The 19,785-nt window shown below is 36.9% G+C and overlaps 1 protein-coding gene and 1 pseudogene across 1 annotated transcript in view; one reads left to right on the plus strand and one right to left on the minus strand.

The window, feature by feature from the left end:
* CLVS2 (clavesin 2) overlaps positions 1–19,785 on the plus strand; it is a 60,092-nt gene that overhangs the window by 17,614 nt on the left and 22,693 nt on the right. The window lies entirely within an intron of this gene.
* LOC118705724 lies at positions 15,046–16,658 on the minus strand (annotated as a pseudogene).

Genomic DNA, 19,785 nt, shown 5'->3' on the forward strand with positions numbered 1-19,785 from the left:
TCACAGTCATAAACACATGTAATCAACCCTGTAAAGTAAACAGCAGCATTTAGAACCATTTTAGAGCCGGGCAAGCACAGAGACCACACAGAGCCGGGCAAGTAAAAAAACTTTTTTTAAAAAGTATATGTGTAGGCTATATTTGGACCATAAGACGCAGGGACTTTCCCCCCCCCCTTCTGGGGGAAAAAAAGTGCGTCTTATGGTCCGAAAAAATACGGTATTTACTATCATTCCCCCTCAGCTCTGTCCTGCCTTGTTTGTGCTTTTGCTTTCACAATCTCACAGGAATCTCCAAACTCTATAAGCTGAAAGGTACACAATGTCGTCAAGATGTGGGTCTGTTGGCAAGGAGTTCAGCTGAAACAGAGATTTGAATAGTTGTTTGAATTGCTACATTGAGACTCAGATGTAGGGCCATCACAAAGTGCCTAAATCCGTGCCAGATATTGTAAGGGCCCTTCATAAAACCAGGACTTGTGAGAGCACAAAGAATATGTAATTAATTCACAGTACTTAATGGGGTCCTTTCTTTTGACTCAAGCAAGGGTTCAGTGTTACAAGCAGCCACCAATCTGCTAGACCTAAGAGCTCTGGTCATTCATGTGGAAGGCAGAAAGTGCTGCTGCTAAAATTCTGGGCTCTGACTGTTCGGAAGCTCAGTCCTTCGTAGGGGATCTTGCCAAAAAACAGAGAACAGACTAATGACTTGGAACATCATTCTCCAAGGCTAGCGGGTGAGGAGCTTCATTAACTTCTCTAGCATTAGCTTTTCAGTCCTCCAAATCCTACTCATAATCTCTGGCAGCTTTGAAATTGCACTCGTGGTGTGTGTGTGTGTGTGTGTGTAGGATGGTTAAGGGAGAATATTAAAGAAGAAGTGTGAGATATTAAGTAAATTGGGGATTCATAATACAACAGAAGGACTCTGTATTCTGCAGCAGTTGTTCTTTGCAATGGTCGTTAACCTGCCAGGAGTTTGCAGACTTAACAATGCTCTGGACAATGTAGTAGAAAGCTTTTGCAAGCAAGCTACATGGTAAACTTAGGGCAGCGTTATGGTGCACTGGTGGGGGAGGGTTGAAACAATGCCTATCTTTTTGGAAAATGAACACACAGACTCAGGAGCTTTAGTCAGTCAGACAGCCTGGAGGTTGGAGCGTTTTAGTCCCACATTTTGTATGCACAGGCAGAACCATATTGAGAAACAGTGACAAAGACAGTGTGTAAAAAAAGTGACATTTTGTTCATCACATGCATAGCTGTCTGAGCTAAGTGTGCTTCCTTTCAGTTGCTACCTAACCTAAAACAAAATGAGTGAAGACTAGAGGATTGCTTTGTTTTATAATGTGAAAATGTGATAGTTTGGAAGTCCTTTAAAAAAATTATTCTTGTTAATCCTTACCCAAGGATATTTTCCCACTGATTTTTAGGGATAGTGGAAGAGAGAGGGAAAGACAGAGAGAAACATCGGGTGAGAGAAACACATTGATTAGTTGCCTCCTGCGTGAGCCTGGACCAGGGCCCCGCCCACGGAAAAGCCTGTAACTGAGGTATGTGTCCTTGACTGGAATTGAACCCCGAACTCTTTGGTTTTCAGGCTGATGCTCTATTCACTGAGCCAAACAACTAGGGCAATTTGGAGATCATTTTAAAAGCTGACAATAGGTATGTAAAAATTATTTCTAATATTTATCAATAGTTTACCAAGCAGGTTAAGGATTGACCTTTGCTAACAGGCTATACTAATATATATATAGGTGTGTGTGTGTGTGTGTGTGTGTGATATAGATACATATGTATGTATATGTCACTATTTTTTCTTAGAATTGTTGTTTATTTCCTTTGATTAGCTGCTAAATGTGTTTAAAATGTCTAGTTATTGGAAGTAGGTGTCAGCCTTGAGAAAACAAAGAGATGAGTGCTTTAGAGTTATTTAACGCATACTCAATTAGAGAATATCAATAATTAGCAATAACATGATATACCGCTACACTTTCAACCACTGTAAAAGAGACTAGTTATCATTTTGCTTCCAGTATCCAGATAATTGAAGCAACAAATGGCAAGAAGCAAATAATCTTTTGGTTTGAGTCATTGAGATAACGACAAATGGATAGAATATAATTATCCATAATGAAAAACCAAGGAATAATATGAGCTATTCTGAATTTCATTTTATTGGCCATGTTTAGACATGTCCTTAACTAAAGAACAACAAAAAAAGGTGAATAATTGCAAGTTCTTTCTCATTCTTTTTAGTAACAATGCAAATGCATTTGACATATTATTTGTTCCCAGCAGAACATCACGGTCTTTGTAATTTGTGGTCTTAATTCTCCATGTATCATAAAGTTGAATGGCCACAAGTACTTTTCATTAAACTTTTCACTTCTACTCGGAGATTATAGTACATTCATATACAGTTGTAAGAAATGAAACACAAATATCTCATATATGTTTTCCTCCATGGTAAAATTTTGCAAAAATATTGTACAATCTTGTAACCAGAATGTTAACATCACTATAACCACAATAAAGCCCTGACTGCCAACTCGGCCTTCTCTGACACCACACATTACAGCATGGTGAGAATGGTACTCTCAGCTCACTTTTTTTTTTTTTTAAAATCCTTACCCAAGGATATTTTCTCATTGATTTTTAGAGAGAGTGGAAGAGAGAGGGAAAGACACACAGATAGAAACATTAATTTGAGAGAGAGAGAGAGAGAGAGAGAGAGAGAGAGAGAGAGAGAGAGAGAGAGAAAGAGAGAGAGATTGATTGATTGATTGATTGGTTGGTTGCCTCCTGCACGCACCCTGACCAGGGCTGGGGCTGGGAAGGAGCCTGCGACCTAGGTATATGCCCTTGACAGGAGTCGAACCCAGGACTCCTCAGTCCTCAGGCCAAAGCTCTATCCACTGAGGCAAATGGGCTAGGGCTCTCAACTCACTTCTTGCTTTTTGTTGAAGTCACATTTTTATTTTTCTTGTGATACGTAGCCAGAGTGTAGTAGTTATTGTCTAGATTTTTTTATATGTTGCTAGTATGCACCTTTTCTGATTCTTTGCCCAGGAGAGAAAGCTTTTGTAGAGGCTTATTTTTTTTTTTTTTAAATTTTTTATTTGTGCTTATTGGAGTTTTCATTTGCCAGTTTCCTGAGTTCTAAATCTGGGATATGTGAGGCAAAATCAAACCCAGGCAACTTGCCATCATGTTATTCTTTGGATCCAAAGGTCCTTACCTGATTTATCATTTTCTCTTCATTTTTCATAGTCTTCTTGTGTCTATTTTATATACTACTGGAGTGGGGGGAGGGTCACTCAGCTTGGCCTGCCCCCTCTCACAATCCAGGAGCCCTCATGGGTGGGAGGTGGCCTGGTGATCAGGGCAAGGGTTTGCCCCCATCACACCTCTGCTGCTGCCAGTGCAAGACTCTGCTGCCCCTGGTTAAGGCAGCCCCTGGTTATGTGAGCCTTTGGTGGCCCTGGGTAGCTGGGCAGCCAACATTCAGGGCTTGCCTGTGCCCCTGGTCAGCCCTGGGCATCTAAAGGGTTAAGGGAACTCTGGAGGCAGGCAGGCAGACTGGCCAGACCAGCCTGGGGGTGGATCCAGTTGTGCTGCATACCTGCTGCTCTGGCAGGGCTCAGAGGACTGGGCATCTTGTAGCTGTGGGCACCATCTCTGAAGGCGTGGCAGTCAATTAGCATATTTCCTCCTTATTAGATAGGATAATGCTCAGGTTTTTAAGTTGTACTTAATGAGAAAAATAGGGGAAAGCAAGACTATGTCATCTTGTTGGAAATGGAAATCAAAAGCACATTTTTCATCTCCCAATATTTTATCAAATGTCTGACATAAGGTTACTCCACCTCATTCAGTTTTCAATGCTGTTGTAAATTTATTATAGGTTTACTGTTTACTGTCACTTACATTTGTGGAAAAAGGTGAGGAAATTGTGCTTATTCAGTCCACCATATTGACTGGGAAGCTCCTTAACACCTTAAAGCCAATCATTATCTACTTTATGATAACAGGACAATAGAAATGAAGATAGAAATGAAGTCATGTATTATCATTTTACTTTTATATGAGACTAAAAAAGAAATTCTTAGGCTCCTATATGGTGATAGTTCTTTAATCTAAATCTCCAGAGATTTTTTTTCTGGAGTGAAATATGAAAAAAGGTATTTCTAAGAAGCAAAATTCCAATGGATATACTCTTTTTTTTTTTTTTTTTTTTTTTTTTTTACCAGAGATCAGCATGAATACTTTTATATACCTGCGGGGAAATAAGCCACAAACTTTAAAGATGAAGTCACTGAGAATATAATAGTAATTTTTAAAAATATATTTTATTGATTTTGTACAGAGAGGAAGGGAGAGAGATAGAGAGCTAGAAACATCGATGAGAGAGAGTCATCGATCAGCTGCCTCTTGCACACCTCCCACTGGGGATATGCCCGCAACCAAAGTACATGCCCTTGACCGGAATCGAACCCAGGACCCTTCAGTCCGCAGGCCGACGCTCTATCCACTGAGCCAAACCAGTTTTGGCATATAATAGGAATTTTAACAAGGATATTTTTATAATTATATCACCATTCCATTTACTTTAAAACACTCATAATTGCAGTGTACAAAGAGCTAGCATTGTTTGTGTGTTTATGACCCACTTAAGAAAGTTCACTTAGGCCAACTTAATGGAGCCTGTATCCTTTGCATACTGATGGACACTATTGGCAAATACTGAGGCCATATTTCCAGATCAAATTGAGCTGGTTTCAGCAGTCATGGAAAGAATGAAAACCCTGGGCAAATTTTCTCTGATGGCTCCAGTAGAGTTGCTGGTGACCCATCTTGTATTCTTTTATACAACAAAGCAAGATGGGGGGCTGATGGGAGGGAGGTATTCTTGCAAATCAGTCTATGAAGATATAACTTAAGTCTAAAAGTATTAGAAGGCCAAGTTTATTTGCAAATGGGTAGTGATTCAGTCACCTTCATTGCCTGGTTTCAGAAGAAGACCTCAAAGAGATGCCTCTGCTCAGCCCATTGTCTCTCCTAAGGTGGCTAAGGAAAGCACATTTTACTCCACTAGGAAAATAGGCTTCCTACAACTGGTAGACATTCAGTGGTGACTGAAGCCTGCTTTTTCAACCTGGGGTAGATGGTCAACATTGTAGTGGGATACTTCTACATGCAGAAATTAGAGATATAATTTAGTCAGTGTAAGGAGAATAAAAACATTCCTTCATAAATAATAAGAGGCTGTCTTCTATTTTCATAAGTAGTTAGATCTGGAAAGGACCTTAACTCAAAGGAGAGCTAACAGGACTTCAACACTGTGGAAACTATCCAAGGAGGCTTTGGCTGACTTGAGCAGCACCATGGAGAGCTCCGCAAATTCCATTGTTGTGGTTTATCTTTGCAGCTTGAGTTTTCTAGTCTAGCCTAAAGTAAGCCCCTCTACTTCTTAAAATAGGTCGCAGTCCTCACAGAAGTCCAAGTTTCCTTCATTATCTCTGAGTCCCATAGCTTATGTGTTTAACTCCCTGCTACATTTTTCACGTGGCCCAAGATTCTCTTTTTGGGACTTCTTTTTTCTCTATTATTAGCTCCTGCTTTGGAATTGTTTACTGGCAGCTCATGTATCAGCACTGAAATTAAAACTGTCCTCTCCCTTTTCTTTCCTCTTGGAGGCATCTCCAAATGAGATTTATAATCTAATTTTAAAACACGAAATGTTCTTAAGGTGAGGGAAGGGACATTGATTTGTATCTCGAGGCCATGTAAGGAAGAAGGAGATCATCTTCTTTGCCCAAACAAACTTCTGGGGAAGAAATGTCTTGATGACCTGTTTTCTTCATAGAGAGTTGTTTGGAGAACAATTATAAAGGATATAGTTGAAAGCAAAATGAGCTTTCCTCTTGACAATTGCAAGATTAGGTCAACGTTTAGATTCAAGCATTCCTGGGTTTACAGCTTGCATCTGCCACATCCAGATTTCAATTTTAGATAAATTACTTCATCGACCCCACTGTTTGTCATCACATCTAAAAACTGGGATTAACACCTTCCACCTGGCATTATTATGAGGATTAAACAAGATAACATACATGGAAGAGATTGGCATGATACATAGAGAAAGCACTTCCCATGCACTTCTTTCCTGCCCTGTGATCAAGAATAGAACCTAAGTAAATGTATAAAGCAAGATCATTCTTTTAGACCAAAATATGATTATTATACAATGCACTGTAATTAATCAGCCTAACTTGGCAGCTCATACAAAACCGACTGACTGAAGCTATGTGGGATGAGAGCTTCCCCCACACACTTTTTGTAAATTATGAAAATATGTAGGCAATTTTCTACTGGAAGTTTGTAGTCCCTGCCTTTGTTCTTCCAGGTTGTAAGATAGTGATTAAATATGGCTATAACAAGTATAGGTGCTCTAAACCATACAGAACGCATTTGTTTAGTCCTAGTATAAGGCTCCTGGGATTTTCACTCTTTGGAATATCACAAATATTTTCTGTTGAAACCGGATTTATAAAGACATGATTCAGGTACACATCTCTCCTCACTGTTCTCAGCTAGATAATAAGCTCCTCAATGGCAAGGACAATATTCACTTCCGCTAAGTAAGTCACCAGCTGGCTGGCAAGGAGGATCATATCACTGGTTGTGGGTGGACTACAGGCATGTCATAGAACTGCAATTCTTATAACTCTCACCTGTGGTGAAATAGGAAGGGTACTCTTGGGAGAGCATACACTGGAGGGTGCAATGTCTCAGGTATTTGAGAGATTCAAGGGAAATAGCCAGTCAGATAAAAACAAGTATCCCATGATCTCACTCTTATGTGGAATCTAATAGACTGATGAATTGCAGAGGGAAGGGGATAGGGAGTACAGGAAGATATTAACCAAAGAATTTATGTGCAAATATGCATAGCATATGGATATAGACAGTAGTGGGGTAGACCTGGGGATATGTGGATGTGTGACGGAGGGAGGTCAAAGGGGGGGGGGAACACATGTAATACTTTCAGTAATAAAGATAAAATTTATAAAAAGGATTATGGGAAAGAGAGGATGTATTAGAAAAAGTCAGTGAAAGGACTTCCTGAGCAATGAGTATGATAAGATTCAGAAATAATGGTCAGGTATGGCATTTAAAAATATGAAATATGTTAAATACAGTTGTTATAATGAGTAGCAATGTAGGAGTGACAGTCATATGGACCTGATTTTCAGGGAGCTATGGATGTCATAATTAAATGGTGTTTCTTTGGGGAAGTTGGATAGGGAAACAATAAGTATTGCTCCAAATATTCAATCTAAAGAAATGAAAAGGATTAGAGGCAGCTATCCCAGTATTGTTAGACTGCCATGCTTGGTTTCCTAATCTGGGCCAGTTCTCAGCCTCAGAATCCGTGAACCATTGGAAAATATAGATCTCCATGAAGCAAAATCTGCAATACCAAATTGTTTCCATGATGGATGATCTTTCAACTGTTAGGAGTAATGTTTGCAAAGAGTTTGTAATAATATGGATAATGGTTATTTATAATGTTAAGTGAAATATGTGTGATATAAATGTAAATGTTACCACATTTATGTTAAAACATGTTAAAAATGAGAAGAGAATACATTGGAGCATAAATAGTGATTTTATGAGAGCAGTTGGGCTATGGTGAAATTTTCTTTTTTCTACTTTTTGCAGTATATGCATTTTACCTTTGGAAACATGATATCCTATATAATAAAAGACTAATATGCAAACTGACCAAACAATGGAATTTCCTGTCGCTATGATGTGCACTGACCACCAGGAGCAGACGCTCAATGTAGGAGCTGCCCCCTGGTGATCAGTGCACTCCCATAGGGGGAGTGCCCATCAGCCAGAAGCCCAGAAGCTAGGCCCATGGCTGGCGAGAGCAGCGGTGGTGGCGGCAGCCTCTCCCACCTCTGCGTCAGTCTGACATCACCTGAGGGCTCCTGTACTGGGAGAGGGCACAGGCTTGGTGGGCTGAGGGACCCCCGAGTGCATGAATTTTGTGCACTAGGGCTCTAGATTTTCTAATCAATAACTTTATTTAAAACATTCATATTATACTGCAGAACATAAAGCCAATTATTTGACAATTAAATATACAATGCACCACATTATAAATGTTAGTGTCTATTTTAAAATAATATTAACATAGTTTGATGAGTAAATTAATAGAATCTGACAGCTGCAGCTGCTCATCTTAAGAAAATTATGCAGTGCTAACACATATAGCTGTGATGGGTCACATTTGGGGACCACAAAGGAAATTTACAGCAAGACCCAGGAAAGCAGAGCCAGTTGAAATGTAAATATGCTTTGGAATAATAAAGCATATAATCCAAAATATTATGCTAATATACTTGGCATGTACTAAACAGTTTTTGGTAGGAGGAAGGAAGTTAAATTCAGTCAGGCAGCCATCAATAAGCCCTATTTAAAAACACATTCTTATGCAAATCTAAATAAAATAGTGATAGATGAATTAAGTAAAAGACAAAGTAGACACAATTGATACCTTGTAAAGACAGTTATGCTTTTAAACAATACATGTTCTGCCTGCCAATTATACCCTTATATTATTAAAATCAATTCAATAAATGACAAAGTAAATTTTACAGAAGGAAATTCAGAAGTTCAGAGGAGGGCTTTATGGTGTATGGAATAAAATGATAGAATGGCTTTATGGGAGAGTTGAATATGTAAAGAGATAAAGGAAAGAGCAGAGCTAAAGATAGAGGTGAAGATTAATAGATGTGAAGTTTTTATATATGGTGACAAGAAAAGTTGAAGAAAACTGACAGGTTGGGGTCAAAATGGAATGAATTTTAAATTTATTCTTTTTTGTTTTTTAAAAATATATTTTACTGATTTTTTACAGAGAGGAAGGGAGAGAGTTAGAGAGCTAGAAACGTCCATGAGAGAGAAACATGGACCAGCTGCCTCCTGCACACCCCCGACCCCCGACCAGGGATGTGCCTGCAACCAATGTACATGCCCTTGACCGGAATCGAACCTGGGACCTCTCAGTCCGCAGACGGACGCTCTACTGCTGAGCCAAACTGGTTTCAGCAGAATGAATTTTAAATTTAAATTACATATTATAAAGAATGGAGATCAATTTATATTTTGAGTAGGAGAACAAATCATAAAAAATGAATGTGATGTTGTTCATCTGTTCATGATTTCATCCTACCAATATCTGTTCAGTGGGATAATTTTAAAGGAAGAAATTGGAAAAATGGGAAGTTAGGAGAGATTTTTATAGCAACCAAGCTCTGAGACTCAGAAAGTCCACATTAGTGGCAGGCTAAGTGATGATAAAAAATATTTTTTTCTACCACATTTTTTTTTCATTTAAATTTTTGCGATCTTTCAATTTGGTTATTTCAAAAGACAAATCAGTGGCCTTGCCTCCAACTGGTACCTTGGACATGGTGGTCACATTGTTTTTCTAAAACATGATCTTGTCACTGACCCATGTCTTTGCTCTCATTGTTTGCTTGTATAGATAGCAAGTAAGGATTCTGTCATGCCACGTAGAACAAAACTCATCATGCTTATTTTAAAAAAACAAGCATGCTTATTTAAAAAAAAAAACAAGTTTTGGAAAGACAATAATTTGAAACCTAAATTAGAATGACATTAAATATATTCTTGAAAAAAATATGTTGTTATGGATGGTAAAATCTCTCTGGAAAAGGTTTTGTTGAAAAGGTTTATGTATTTTCATTTGGTCAAGATCTAATGATAAATTGTATTTATGATATTAATGTACTGTGCATTTATAGATGTTCAGAGGAGGGTTTTATGGTGTATGGACAAAAATGACAGAATGGTCCATACCAGTCTGTTTTAATGAAGTTAATTTTCTTCTAAAATCTGATCAAATGTTGGTAAGTTACAAATGATTAGTTGTATACTATAAATATTTGAGGGTTACAGATATCTGATTTTTTTCTCCTATAGATTTTCTAGACTATTAACCAAGTCCAAGTGAATGGAAAGCTGTATATTAAAATATCAGACAGCATCTTAATATGAACTGTCTAATCTAACAAGGAGGCTGTTTCTTGGTATTTTATGTGATTCTGTATTGAGCTATTGGCCTCAAACAGATATAATCAGTTTTAGCAGCTGCACAATACAGGAGCATATGTTATGTCACATGGTATAATGCAGTGGTCAGCAAACCCATTAGTCAACAGAGCCAAATATCAACAGTACAACAATTGAAATTGCTTTTGAGAGATGAAAACCGACTTTTGCTTATGGGCCACGAAGTTTCAATTGCACTGTATTTGCACGCGTGCATGTGGTATTTCGTGGAAGAGCCACACTCAAGGGGCTAAAGAGCCACATGTGGCTCAAGAGCCGCAGTTTGCTGACCACTGCTATAATCCAAAGCTTAGTGTATACATGGACTCAGAATCTTAGCATTTGAAGGAAACTTAGAGTTTACACACACCATCTTACATAATGCTATTACTATGGTCGCCTTTAGAGATGATAATGTAGTGTCTATCTGTACTCATTCAAAGCCTGCCAGTGCAAGGCTTTATCAGGCAGCCCAGTTAAATCTGAGAGTTTAGCCACAAAGATCTTGCTTAAATTAAGCTAAATTCTGACTTTTGCACCCATCGGTCCTTATACCAACTCTTGAACACAGGATTAATGACATTCCACCAAATACACTGTCTTTCACACAACAGCATTTCAGAAACATAGAATATCTGTTTCCCTGAAAATTGAAGCACTTGGATATAGATATTTTTCATCTTATAGTTTTCTTTTCCATATACCTATGGACTGTCCCTCCATCCTTTTCTCTAAATAGTGTGTCATTTTGGATATCTTCTTCTAAATTCAAAACATTCTGTAAGTTTATCCCCAAGTTAAAAAAAAACAAAAACTTCACATGTGTTTTATTAGTGTGGCAAATATACCCCACTATAAGAAAAGAATATTATTAAATAGCCAAAGGTGATGTTAATTAAAAATTACAAATGCTCTCTAAAAGAGAAAATAAGATACCAAAGGGGAAGAAAGGAGAGAGCAATTATATTTTACCTAGGGAAAGGATTAAGAAAAAATATTCATAGAAGATCATAGGAGGATTTTGAAAGAAGGAAAAGGCATTGTTAAAAGCATTCTAGGTTGGGGAATACTTGGGGAAATATACAGAGATGAATATGAACATGATGCATTTGAGAATTGGCAAATATATTAATTTAGTTATACTTAACACTCATAAAGAAATAAAGTAGGAAGTAAGGTTGCAAAAGTTAGTTGTTGCCTAATAGCAGAAGGCCATGAATGCCCCTCTAACACTGGAATTTGTTCTGTAGGTAATCAGTCAAGTTTTCAGGATAAGTGTATTTTAATAGATAAATCTGGTGGTTCTGTTAGATGGATGAGACAGAGGCAAACATAGCAATACTTGCAACATGCCGTTTGTTTACTTTAAACATGTCATCAACTAAATATAATTCTTTTTTGAAAAATTGAATTTATTGGGGTGACATCTATATTATAAAAGACTAAGTGACCCTGAGGCCGAAAGACCAGAATGACTGGTCACTGTGATGCACACTGACCACCAGGGGGCAGATGCCCAATGCAGGATCAGTGTGCTCCCACAGGGGGAGCACTGCTCAGCCAGATGTCGGCTCACAGCTGCTGAGTGCAGTGGCCATGGCAGGAGCCTCTCCCGCCTCCGCAGCAGCGCTAAGGAGCAGTGAGCTGAGTTGTAAGAAGCAGTGGACAGGCAGGTGGTAAATAGTGAGGGTCCCGGATTGTAAAAGGGCTCAGGCTCAGGCCAAGGGACCCCTCCACCCCAGTGCACAAGTGTGCACTGGGCCTCTAGTTGCTTAATAGAATTATATAGGTTTAAGGTATACAATTCTACAGTACATCATCTGTATATTATATTGTGTGTTTACCACCTTAAGTCAAGTCTCCTTCCATCATTATTTCCCCCTCTTCACCCACTTCTACCTCCCCAACTCCTTCCCTCTGCCTGATGATGGAATTCATAGGTAGCTAGGAAGCTGGTAATGAAACACAGATTGATGAGGTGGCTCTTGTAAAAAAGCACTCTGAGAATACTTTTCATGAATCACCTCACATGGAGACTGTTGTTAGACTTGAAGATGCATTACTCTTCCTTAGTGAGATGCCCATGACCTCTGCACACTGGACGTTTAGCAAGCCATTACAGAGAGAACAGAGTGGAAGCTCTGCCAGACTCTGCAAATGCCAGCTGTCATAAAGGCAGGCAGTTACAGTTAATCACCATCACAGTGTTGTCTTATAATATCCCTATGTCTCCTTTATGTCATTTTCTTCTTATTTCTTTGACATAGGCTTATACATAGGCTGTTAATAATAAAAAAAAAGTGTGCAAGTTTAGTTCTTTTGTAGTTCTGTTCTATCTTCCTGATCTTTGATCTTATCTCTGATCCTATGGAGCTATTATAAGAGACAGATAAGAGACTGGATTCTTTAATTCATTGTGTAATGTTTAATCTGCGGAGTCTCAGTTATCTAAGAACCTTATCTCATATTCTGTTCTAATGTTCTCAATACTATCTAGCAGCCAGAAGCAAGGATGAGTCATTTTAAAGTCAAGCTTTTTTTGGCCTAAAACTACTAGTTCAGACTTATTTACAAATGCTTGAGAACTGCTCACTTCCTGCTGGCTAAGCAATAAGGTCAGCCCTATCTTCAGTAACAAGTTCTCCAGCTCTGCTTCCCTTGTCTCTTTTCATAGCTCCAAAGTGGACTTTGCTGTCCAGGTAATGAATGTTGGAGTGGAGTCAAGCTACGCAGATCCAAATAACAGTCCGTTATTTCTTCTTTAATAGCTGAGATTAAAACTTGCTCTGCTAAGCTACCTGGAGTAAGTCCTAGGGACTTAAATCTTATTTTATTTGCTACATGTTAGGAAGGGGTTGAATATTTTTTGTAAGGAGCCTCTTAATCTTGCCAGAAATGTTATTGTTCAGTTCACAGAGCCAAGGAACGGTGAATTTATGCCGTGTTGGGTGTCTCTCTGAGGCCACCTCTGTTTTCACAAGCAAATAGCAGTTCTAACTCTAGCTCACATATCTGCTAAAGAATCTGATGAACTTATAAGTGACTATTTCCAGGAGAGTGTCAGAGAGCACAACTTCAAATTCTGCTAAAACATCCAAGGATATATTTGCAATCCACTAGTGCCGTGGTCGGCAAACTGAGGCTTGTGAGACACCTGCGGCTTTTTGGCTCCTTGAGTGTGGCTCTTCCACAGAATACCACGGCCTGGGCAGTTGATTTTGAAGAAGTGGCTTTAGAAGAAGTTTAATTTTTAAAAATTTGGCTCTAAAAAGAAATTTCAATCGTTGTACTGTTGATATTTGGCTCTGTTGACTAATGAGTTTGCCGACCACTTCACTAGTACTACATGGTTTTATTGTATTGATCTTATTATTGAGTCTTTTTTTTTTATTTTTATACTGCTCATGCTTCGGAATTTCTTTATTTAGATTGTTGGCTTCTAGGTAGAAGTAACTTAGTTTTATTCCCACAGATTAAGAAGGATAAATGAATATTGGAAATTGATAAGCACTTAAAGAGTATCTTCCAATACATTATGAACACACACAAACTATGGTCAGTAATCAATGCAAGGTGCAAATTTCAGCTCAAGTATATTTTTAATTTATCAAGTTTAAAGTTTGGGGTGAGGAAATACATGCCTGAAAGAAATGGTAGGTGCTCTGTGCACAGTTTCCATCCCATTAAAAAAATACTTCTTGCTTTGTGCCTCTTCTCCCCATTAGTTCACCTACATACTTTTCTTCATCAAATATAAGATGCCATTACTAGACCAATATTTTAGATACTACTAAAAGGCAAAATATTACTGAATAAACTATGACATGCCCTTGATCATAAAATACACCCAGATTACCAAAATGTTAACGTGTCCAAAAAATGCATCTTAGAATCAATGGTATACAAATACACACAATTATGTGGGGCACAATAAAAATCACACCTTCCATTGCATTATACTTTTTCAAAAGCAAACAATGCTCAAATTTGTGAATATAGTTAAACAACATGTTTTTATTTTTACTCAGATTTACTAACAGTGTGGCTTAGAAAATCATAAACACACTCTGATTAACTAATTGATATAGAACATAATTTTCCTCATGACACAATTAAAATATTTTTTCCTGTCACCATTATCCCCTCTATGCCCTCTTCCACTTCCTCCCATCCCCCTCCACCCCTCCAAACCCCCATACCCTGAGCTGTCTGCCTGCTCTCTATGCTCATAACACAATTTTTATATTCTATATCTTGCTTGTAGCTATTTCCTTTAGGGGGGATATAAAGTAAGACCTTAAAAACACCATTTAAAGGAATTTGTTGGGGAGGGGAAAAAAGTAATTTGTTGAAATGCCAACTTTGTACATAGTTTTGCATCAAATTGTCCAGTGGTCAGAAATGTAATAAAAGAATTTTATTTTGCCTTTTATTAGGCTTATTTTCTAACATGGGTGTACTTGGTAAACCTATCATGGCATTAGAGACAGTTCAGTTCATCCATGTAGGTCATCAGTGGGTAAATAGTTCACACTCTATTGGTGAAGGGCTTCTATGGTTTCATTCATTCATTCATTTATTAAATATGTTTTTATTGATTTTAGAGAGGGTGAGAAAGAGAAAGATCAATATTAGAGAGAAACATCAGTTGGTTGCCTCCCTTACACAACCCAACCAGGGGATCAAACCTGAAACCTGGGTATGTGCCCTGGATGGGAAAGGAACCAGTAATCTTTCAGTGCATTGGATGACTCTCAACCAATTGAGCAACACCAGCCAGGGCTGGGTTTCTATGGTTTTATTATAGAAACCAATTTTAATTACTGCATGGAGAGAAAGCCAAAATCCAGTTGAGGTAGGTCTGAACCAACGGATGAGAAACAAGTGATCTTTGCTTTCCAAATTCATTTTATAAAGAGTACACAAAACTAATGTTATGAACCATGACTTGACATAATAGTTCAAAAGAAGACTCAAGAAAAGCTGACATTAGGATTCTAACAAAAGACTATTCACCATATGAACAGGTTTAATGATGTAACATGGAATGCAAAAGATTAGAACCATTAATAACATATCTACTAATATCTGCTTCAACTTAAAAACAAACAAAAAAGGATAGTGAGCAGAATAATATTGATAGTTCTTTTATATGCCAGGATTTGCTAACTCATTGTTTTAAAGTACCTTATATTTGCTCTTACTTTAAATAAATACTATATTTTACACATAACACAGGTGGCACTTTGCCTACATTAGAATTATATAAACATTTAGATGTACATTTACATTGTTTTAATTTGAGTCATCACATTTTATAAGTTAATTTTCATTTCTATTTTAAAAGGTTGGCCAGATTATTTGTCAATACAGCATTAGGATCAACAAAAGTACTGAACTACATGTAGTTATGTCTAATGTATCCAATTTCAAGTAATATATGGGAAATTACATACATTCATTCATATTTAAATGTTTCTTTGAACCAAAAATACTAATTTTAAGAATGTGGTAAATAGCCTTATTCATTGAATGCGTTTCTTAAAATGAGCAGTACAGATAGCAAACTCCTCTCCTATAGTCTACCAAGAAATAAAGCCAAATTTTAGAAAAATACAATGCAAGAAAGATTCAAGTTAAAAATATATTCCTTTGGTTAAAAATTATCCTCTATAATATTTATTTGTAACCTAAATTTACAGCATGTTCCACCAGCCCAAAGTAATCTTCTAAATGTCACATCTGTTGTACTACAATGGTTTTTCAACCCACTATTTGTGGAGGTCACTGGGTTGAAGCAAACTATTTTAACTTTAGGAAGGGTATACAATCTTGTTGCATTAACTCCTTAGACAAATGTCTTTTTAAAAAGATTTTTACTTTAGGAACCTTTGATACATGTAGTTTTCTTCAGATACTGTATATCCAAACTTTTTATAGAAACCAACGTTTTTTGGTAGACATTCAAGGGTAATCTTATAACAGTTCAATTTCTTGCTTAGCAAAGTAAGGGTTGATAATAACAATTTGCCAAGCTGCTTTCCTCTGCATTCATCACTAACGACAACATCTTCTACTCTTCCTCTCTTAGCACAGGAATGGGTGAATTTATGTTCTATTATCAGAGTTGCTGTAGCAACAATCTGCCCTAAAGTCACATCTTCCACCACTGTAACATAATAATCCCCAGATTTCTTCATGTGCTCAAAAGATTTCATAAATTGTTCAGGATTGACAACTCCAGTCTCTGTCAGCTGACCTAGTACCTTAAAAAAAACCTCTATTTAAATCAGTAGTACAAAGAAGCCTCAAAACCAAACCTTCTCCAGGATAAGTTGGGGAAATGGCTGGAGAAAATGTAGCTGTATTTTGGCTCCAGTCCACTTCTTGGAGTAGACGTGGGTCAAACATAGGTGTTTCATCAGGTTTCATTTTTGCAGTAAGATCTGGAGGCCCCGCACTCCGCGCTCCGCTCCGGCTCCGAAGGGCTCTCACCACCTGGGTACACACTTATTATTGAGTCTTTTGGTCTTATTTTTTCTTACTTACAGTTCCATTTGTAAATATTATATCATGTAAGATTTTTATCTCTTCAAAAAATAAGGGCTTATAAATAAAAGTAAAATACCTTGCATGGTTGATGTGGTTCAGTGGCTGAGCATCAACCTATGAACCAGGAGGTCATGGTTTGATTCCCACTCAGGGCACATGCCCAGGTTGTGGGCTCAATTCCCGATGGAGGGCATCCTGGAGGCAGCTGATCAATTATTTTCTTATCATTGATGTTTCTATCTCTCCCTCTTTCTTCCTCTTTGAAATAAATATATATATATTTACAAAAAGCAAAAGGCCCACTAATTACTGTCAATATCTTATAGTTATTTTTCTATAGTATTTACTCATGTTATTCATTCTATTAAAAAAAAAATAAAGCTCATTTATTTTTTAGCCCAGTACTTTCTCTTCTAATTTGTTTAACTGTTTCCATGGCTATCATCCTGTATTGTTTGAAATCTATAGTCTCTTGTTTAATATCTCTACTTCTTTCCCCTATTTTTCATGCTATATTGCTTCTGTTTGACCCATTAGACTTTTATCTTCTCCTAGTCTAAAAATGCTTAAAAAAAAACTTATGTGATGGTGTGTTATTTTTTTCTCTACATCTTTTATTAGTTAGATTTCATTTTCTTTTAAAAAATATTCATTTCCCATTACTTTCAATGAGGCCTGAGGAACAAGGAAGATGAATACATTTGCTTAGTCTGTCATTTTAAATCAGAAAATACTCATCTGCTTATAGATAATTTTATATATAATTGTAAGACACCAAAGTGCTCGCTGGTAAAATACAGAGTATAAAAATTTTATTTCAACTAATTAGCAAAATCTATGGGAGGCAGGGATGTTGTTTTACTCACTCACCTAAGAGGGTGGCAAAAAATGGGGCTTAACAAATGTTTTTTAAGTAAATATATCAACAATGAAATGTGTGTCTAAACTAAGAATGAAGAAAGTGTTACTGCAGTAGGAGAACTGTAGTATTTTCTTAGTTTGATACTTAGCTCTTGTCTAATATACAAATTTTGATCTCTTTCTCAGTAATGAATAAAAAAGTTACACCAAAGTGGACTGAGAGGTAGCTTTGAAACTATAATAGAGTTCATACTCAGCTTGACTAACAATAGCTTGAATTGAGCTTTAATATTTTAAATCCTTACATTTCCTGTGCTCCAGTTTTCTTAGTTATAAAATTATGATCATGCATTAACAGGCTTGTCCAAGAGGTTATGGGCATTCTGTAAATTAAAAACACCAAAGGTCTACTTGTTGAATATTGTTTCTTTATTTATGTCAGAGTGTTTAAAAATTATTTTTAGTTGTATTTTTTCTTACTAATTTTTCTCAATTTTCAGACATGTGTCTTTGACTCATGATTGTGCTTTATCTTTATCATGCTGAAAGAATAATCATTTGTTTTGTTTTGTTTTGAAGGAAACATTTTAAATAACATTTGGCTCATGAAATTGAAAGATTTAAAATGACAGTTAATCATTATACTTTTTTTCTGGGGAAGGAATTGTTTCCTTAAAAATTTTAGCAACTTTTATTTATCGTTCAAAGAGTAACATAGGGTTATGTCTGGGAAACATTTTAAATTTGTATTATTAAAAGAAATATGTTTCTTTTTATGTCAAATCTATTTAGGAACAACAACATTAGAGAGGTAAATATTAGAATGTTGAACTAATAGACAGACAGGCACATAGATCAATGGAAAAGAAGAGAAAACCCAGATATAGCCTTACACAAATATGCCCAAATTATTTTTGACAAAAGTACAAAGCATGTCAATGGAGAAAGTATAGGTTTGTTGTTGTGTTTTTTTTTTTTTTTTTTAACAAATAGGCAAAAAAAAAAAATTAATTCTGCCTTCAAACCTTACTTAATATGGATTATGGAATTAAATTTCCAACACAAAACTATAAAACTTTAGGAAAAAAAAAAAAGGAAGAAAATCTTTAGGGTCTAGGGCCAAAAGCACAATGTATAAAAGAAAATAAGTAAATGGAACCTTATAAAAACAAACAAACAAACAAACAAACAAAAACCCAAAATGCTCTGTGAGACACTTCTTTTAAAGAATGAAAAGAAAGACAGCTACATATATATAATATTATACTTCAGTGTTTAAAATGATGTGCATTGAGCCAGTCAGGTTCAAGGTTATGTAAAACAGATATCTACCAGTTTTGTCACTGGTTCACAATCGCATTCACTAAGGTTTCAAGGGAAGTTGGAGGGTGAGGATATCCAATTGCAAGGAAGAGGGTGAATCTAGGAAGCTCTTAGCTACACAATCACACATCCTTTCATACAGCAGTAGATGAAAACAATATTTATTTATTCAGAAAATCTGAACTTTGTTAATGATTTTATGCAACTTTATGTAGCTGGGCTGGAAATTTTCTATTTGCTGATTGATACGTCATGGTTGAGATTATGGAAAGAAAGACTGCAGATGTGTGTGGTTGCTCTGATTTGAATGCTTGGATAAATAGGGATGCTTGCATATCTTGCTCATGCAAGTTGGCAGACCAAAGGTTAATATGAACTCCCCAATTCCACTTCAAGATTAAGAGTGAATAGAGAACTTGCAAGCATAGTAATGCCACGGAGAGACAGTAAGTGCTGTCATTGACATCCCTTCTCCAGTGAAGGGCATCATGGTCCAACTATTTGTTGACTATGACTTCCTAAGTAGCCTTATTTGTAAGGAGGACTTTGCAGCCATGTGAAGGGAAACTTTTAGGGAATAGGTTTGGGTGATTAATTCTTGCCAATAAAGTGACAAGGGGCAGATTTAAAAAAGGAAAAAAGAATCCGCCCTAGCTGGTTTGGCTCAGTGGATAGAATGCCAACCTGAGGACTGAAGGGTCCCAGGTTAGATTCCAGTGAAGCGTATGTACCTTGGTTGTGGGCACATCCCGAGTAGGGGGTATGCAGGAGGCAGCTGATTGATGTTTCTCTTTCATTGATGTTTCTAACTCTCTCACTTCCTCTCTGTAAAAAATCAACAAAATATATTAAAAAAAAAAAAAAAGAATCCTATATAAGCCACATGAATTTCCT

Source organism: Pipistrellus kuhlii, unplaced genomic scaffold (genome assembly GCF_014108245.1).
Source record: "Pipistrellus kuhlii isolate mPipKuh1 unplaced genomic scaffold, mPipKuh1.p scaffold_m20_p_5, whole genome shotgun sequence".
In the NCBI taxonomy this organism is placed as follows: Eukaryota; Metazoa; Chordata; class Mammalia; order Chiroptera; family Vespertilionidae; genus Pipistrellus; species Pipistrellus kuhlii.